Source organism: Pistacia vera, unplaced genomic scaffold, assembly GCF_008641045.1.
Source record: "Pistacia vera cultivar Batoury unplaced genomic scaffold, PisVer_v2 Contig292, whole genome shotgun sequence".
Lineage (NCBI taxonomy): Eukaryota > Viridiplantae > Streptophyta > Magnoliopsida > Sapindales > Anacardiaceae > Pistacia > Pistacia vera.
Window position 1 is genome coordinate 1230829 of NW_022196104.1, and position 6810 is coordinate 1237638.

Below are 6810 nucleotides of genomic sequence, written 5' to 3' on the forward strand. Positions count from 1 at the left end.
CTATTGAGAATGTTGGATTACTGGAAAGATAGATTACCTTAGCAGATTACTGGGAATCTTTAAAAAAATATATTTGGTTAGTTGGTGGGTATATTATATTAATGGCTCCGTTTGGTTCAAAATTTTGGGTTTTTGGGAAAAGTTTTTTGAAATAAGTTAAAAAAAAGTTGAATTGGACGGGTATTACGATGTAGGAATTACAAATTAATAAAATACTCTCTATGTTTATTTATTTATAAAAACACCCCTATAATAAAACATTAAAATTTAACAAAAACACCCCCAACCAACCCTCAAATATGGACAGCCGGCCACGACCGCCGGAGGTTGGCCGGAGTCATCGTATCGGTGCATGACCGGCTAGATCTTGCCGGTCGTGCCCCGATATGGCCTTTTCCGGCCAGATCCACCGTGGATCTGGCCGAAAAAGGCTAGATCGACTCACTACCGGCCAGATTCAGCCGGTAGTGTGCCATCCTAATAGATTTCGGCCATTTTTTGGTAGTGGTGGCCGGAATCTGGTAAATGTGGATTACTGGGGTGTTTTTGTAATTTTTTAAAAATATTTAGGGGTATTTAATTAAATTATCAAATTTAAGGGTTTAAAAAAGTTGAATAATATTGGGAGTAGTATTCCCAAAAATCAGAGTTTTTGGGCATTTTACTATTTAACTTTTTTGGGAATACTAAAAGTAGTATTTTCAAAACTGAAACAAATGAAGCCAATATGTTTGGTTATGAAGAATAAATTGGTGAGTATATTATTTAAATTATTAAATTGTCCCTCTTTCAAATATTAATATAATATTATTTTTATTATTAATATTTGAATAATTTCTTTTAACCCCCAATATTTCAGATTTAGCCATTAACGGCCAGATCTGACCTGATATGGCCGAAAACGGCCATAGCGAAGCCTCCCGGAGCCTCCCTCCAAATCTCGTTCTTTTTTAGGGACTCCGACGAATTTTCGACGGTGGTCCATGGTGGTTGGCCCGCTGTCGGTGGTGGTGGCTGGGTGGCAGTGGTGGTGGTGGCTGGGTGGCAATGGTGGTCTGTAAATTGTTTTAAATATAAGGACATTATTGTCCAAAATTTTAGTTAAACAAGGGTAAAATTGAAATATGAGATTAATGTAAATTTATTTTAAAACGAGGGCATTATTGTCCAAAACTTTTATTAATAGGAGATAAAATTGTAACAAAAAAAGATAACCCTGGTAATCTTAGAATACTTAAGAAAATGGAGGTAATTAGATTACCTTCAATATTATCAATAGTAACTACTATTGGTATTTGAAGATTACCATAATCTTATATTACTTGACAACTAAACGTGGATCAAGTAATATAAGATGACATAACCTCCATTATCTCACATTATCGCCAACCAAACTCTCCCTTAGGGGGCGTTTGGTTCATGATAATGTCAGATTATTGGAGTAATGTCATCTTATATTACTTGATTACCATGTTTGGTTATCGAGTAATATAAAATTTCAGTAATCTTCAAATACCAATAGTAGTTACTATTGGTAATATTGGAGGTAATCTGATTATCTCTATTTTTTTAAGTATTTTGAGATTACCAGGGTTATCATTTTTTGTTACAATTTTTATCCCTTATTAATGAAAATTTTAGACAATAATGCCCTCATTTTAAAATAAATTTACATTAATATCCTATTTTAATTTTACCCTTATTTAACTAAAATTTTGGTCAATAATGTCCTTATATTTAAAACAATTTACAGACCACCACTGCCACCCAGCCACCACCACCACTACCACTCAGCCACCATCATCGACAGCGAGCCAACCACCATGGACCGCCACCGAAAATTCGTCGTAGTCCCTAAAAAAGAACGAAATTNTTTTATATATGGGGGTGTTTAATTAAATTAGCAAACCTAGGGGGTTTTTTAGAAATTTTTAAATTTATAAAAGACAAAAATTGAAACTTTGAAGGGCATTTTAGTCTTTTCACTATTAATAAACAAAAATCACTAACAGAATATGACGGAAGGTACCTATTTGTCGTTTCAAAACCTTTTGGGTATCAACTTGTCATTACAGTAAATTTTGGGTATGTACAAGTCGTTCCCCCTTATACATACATATAAATAATTGTTGTGTCATTATCAATCTATTCAAATGGATGAGATATGGCCATACGGGGGTACCTCGTTGTGGGATATTTTCTAGGTGCGTTTGTCTCTCTATTTTTATCCATATGTTCAATCATATTCTTCAAATATTATCTGATATATTATTTTAGAAATATTATTATATATTTTTTAATTATTTTTAAACTCCTTAGGTTTATTAATTTCATTAAATACCCTATGAAAAAAGTTTAAAAATTAACAAAAATACCCCCATCAACCCATACTTGCCAGATTCTGGTAACCATCGTCGATAGTACCCAGAATTTGTAAAACGGCCTACACCACGACCAAAACTTGTCGATAGTTCACCGATCTGGCCATCAGTGACGGCCAAAGAAATGGCCATTGTTGACTGAAAACGATTGTCATATCTTTGGCCGTCGTTGAAGATCAAAGAAATACTTTTTTGGCATTTTTTAGCCGTCGACGACTACATTTAGCTGTAGATCTGGGCTTTTCCAGCCATATCTATAGTGGATCTGGTCGGAAAAGATCATATCGATGCGTTATGACACAGATCCGATCAATCTGTGTCGTAACGTAATTTTTCGGCCACCGCCGGAATTTGGCACTGCGGATGGTAGGGGTGTTTTTGTCATTTTATATGTTAGGGTGTTTAATTAAATTAGCAAACCTAAGGGTTTTTTTATAAATATTAAAATTTACCTTATAATACTCTCCTATTCAACTGCCCAATATTATTCACAAAATCAAATTCAAAATAATAAAACAACCGACCATATATTTCTGCTGTTTAAATAGGTTGTCAGAAAATTCATGTAGAAGTTTCTGTTAGTTCGTATATGCATAACTTAATGCAGAGTTGTGGTTATAGTTGTAAACTGGTTCGGGCCAACCGGCCCCTTAATTTACTGTAGGCCCAATCAGCCGATTGGACCAAGATCGAGCACGTTAAAACTAATGCAACGAGTCCGACTTTATGAATGAAACCATAGGAGGTTGGACCGTTGGAGAGCATTAAAAGAAATTATAAATAGCCGCTCATACGGGTCCAAATCCTCCATCACCAAGTTTTTCACTGAAATTATGAGTTGCTGCTATTAAGTCTTCATAGGAGTATCACTGAGTCATTCCTGGTACCTAATCTAAATAACGTTGGTGATGCCAATGATAAGAAGAAGAGCAGAGAATACCCCAAGGCTCGATCCCAATATAAGTATAAGCTCGCTTGTTTTCATTTTGATATGCGTTTAAGGGATCAATTGATGGAGTCAATACACTTAGGGGGCGTTTGGTTAAGGACTGTTAGATTATTATGAATGTTGGATTACTGAAAAGATAGATTACCTTAGAAGATTACTGGGAATCTTTAGAAAAATGTGTTTGGTTAATTGGTGGGTATGTTATATTAATATGTTTGGTTATGGGAAATAAATTGGTGGGTATATTATTTAAATTACTAAATTATCCCCCTTTAAATATTAATATAATATTATTTTTATTATTAATTTTTTAATAATTTCTTTTAACCTCTAATATTTCAGATTTAGCCATTAACAGCCAGATCTGCCCTGATATGGCCGTTTTCGGCCATCAATATGGCCGGAAACGGCCATAGCGAAGCCTCCCGGAGCCTCCCACCGAATCTCGTTCTTTTTTAGAGACTTTGACGAATTTTCGACGGCGGTTCGTGGTGGTTGGCCCGCTGTCGACGGTGGTAGCTGAGTGGTAGCTGGGTGGCAGTGGTGATCTGTAAATTGTTTTAAATATAAGGACATTATTGTCCAAAATTTTAATTAAATAAGGGTAAAATTGAAATAGGATATTAATATAAATTTATTTTAAAACGAGGGCATTATTGTCCAAAACTTTTATTAATAAAGGATAAAATTATAACAAAAAAAAATAACTCTGATAATCTTAGAGTACCTAAGAAAATGGAGGTAATCAGATAGTAACTATTATTGGTATTTGAAAAATACCAGAATCTTATATTACTTAATAACTAAATCGTAGTAATCAAATAATATAAGATCACGTATCCTCCGTTATCTCACGTTAAGGCCAGCCAAACTTCCCCTTAGAGTCATCAGTTTGCCTAAAACAGCTTAATTTTGTTATCTGGTTGGAGACAACTGCAGACTGCACTATCATCCTCACCCCAATTTGCACAAATTCCATAGCCTCTACAAACCAAAGGATAATCACAACTATCCATTTGGAAGAATATCAGCAACTCTTTGCCAACTTAATCCTACCCAATCATAAATTCTCAAATGCCCGTCAAAATCTAACGTTACATGTTGCAATGGAGTTGCATGTGGTGAGGTGAGAAGTTTCCTTCCCAGTTCCCACTGCGATATATCTAAGCCTTTCATGAACAGAGCAGCATGTCCATCCAAAAGGATGGCATAGTCTATCTCTCTTCTATGTCCTAGTCCGGTAGTCCCCAAAGTTGGGTGTTTTTATAATAGACTAGTGAAGGATTTGACTCCAAAAATGCAAACAGACCTTTATTAGTAAGAGAGAGCTGAGCACAAAGCTCCTTTAGATCAGTTTATTGAGGAAGTACTTGTTGTTAGCTTTTGCCCAGAATCAGAATGTCAGACAAGTAAAGTGTAATTTGGATGATCAAAAGATTGCCAAACAATGGAGTTGTTTGAGTCAAAACGCACAAGATTCCCTGATTTTGTCAAGGTTAACCCAGCAACAGATTTAGTCTTTGTATTGGTAGAGCAAACCAAAGTACCATCAAAATCTTGTAAAATCAAATCTCCATCTCCAGTTAGAAGCGAAGTTGCATTGCTTCTCACCACCTTGTTTCGGTTGGAAGACCAGACTAATTATCTTGGATCCATGCGCTCCTCATCCACGGCAAAAACACCAAAAAGATAAGTCTGATCTTACAGTCAGGGTAGGAGGAGCACTGGAAGCCGCAAGCAAAGTACCCGGTATTGGGATAGGCTCTCCAGAAAGAATGGACTGAAACGCCAATTCGCTAGGAGGATCTTTTCTATCTATTGAAATGTTACAGTTCAATGAGAAAATGTAAAAACAGAATTTAGAAGAAACAGAGAGTTCTGAAATGTGCAAGCTTCGGCTTGTTTTCATTACTTCACAAATGAGAGTACAAGGCCCTCATATACAAAATAGTTGGCATGACTAATTACTAGGGGTGTTCAAAAGAACCTATTGGAACCGGAACCAGCTGGTACCCAGGGTTTGGTTCCGGTTTCTACCAAGAATCGGTCGTCAACGGGTAAGTTCCGATTCCAAATTTTTGGAAGAGTTACTGTGTAGTTTCGGTTCTTATAGTTAGGAACCGGAACAGGGAACCGAGGCTAATATAAAATAAAATTAAAGAGTAAGGGGTTAATAAAAGCTTTTGTAAAAAAAGTAATGTGAATACATTTATATTTATATTTCATAACATTTAAAGTAAGTTAGTTTGACTTTTGAGAATCTATCTTTATAAAATAATGAATAATGAATAATGGAGTTTGTAATTTTGAATTTGTAATTTGTAATTTTATTTTTGTTAACAAGTTCCGGTGGGGGGGCAAGGGTGTATTTGAAAGTTTTTAAGGGTTTTTTTACCATTTTAAAACTTTTGGGGTGTCATTGAATTTTATGGGGTACCTAAAACTGAAACTGGAACCGTTATTATAAATTTTGATTCTAGTCCAAATTTTAAGGAGCCGTTGGTTCTGGTTCGATTGATGTACTTTCATTGATATACTCAGCTTGCTGCAAGGACCATTTTGGTTCATGCATCATGCATGGAAGCTGCATTCAATTGAAGTCAATTGTCAAAACAACGTTTTGGTTGTAAACTGGGACAGGCTAATCGACCCTTAATCTCTGCAGGCCCAATCCAGCCCATCGGTTGGGCACATCCTAAGGACCAAAAAGTAAAGTTAGAAACTAAATTTAAGAGTGGTGGTTTTTAGCTTAGCCTAGTTTCAAGAAACTTACTTCATCTTTATAAATGTAAATGTAATTTGAAACCTCAAATTTCCTTTACCTTAATCCCTAATCAACTATAACTTTTTTTTGAAATCTACTCAATAAAATCTTTGCCTCTAAATTTTTGGCTTTAACTCTTGAGTTCTTGGAAGAAAATCCCAGCTGTTATGTGCTTTCGGGTCAGAAAAAATTATTCCAAGAAGAAAAATCCAAGTTCATATTGTCTTTTACGCGGATAAACTTATACAATTTAGGATCTACTTCTTCCTAAATCATTTATAAGAAACAATTTATTTAAATCCTCTCTCCAACAAATTCAGAAAATAGGTTTATTATATCCTCTATAATCGTTTTGTGTTATAAGAAACAGTTACAATTAATGCTCCAGGCCCGACTGTATAATATATAGATTGCAATCATGGGACGTTGAAGAACAGTAAAACTATACCTAGTCCCTCATTTGGCTGCTACGAGAATTAATAGAATTTTCAATTTGTTGTTCATTTACGGGTCAAAAATCTGTTCCCTTCTCTTGTTCATATATTTTGACCAGAAGTACTAAACAGCGTTGCTGTGCATAGATTGAAAATTTTATTGTATTATTTAAAAGAATAATCCTATGTAATTTTCTTCTGTTATGTACGGAAAGGTCATATCAAATTAATCTTTCCAAATCAACAGTCAACACTTGCTTCGAAACATATACATTCACATAT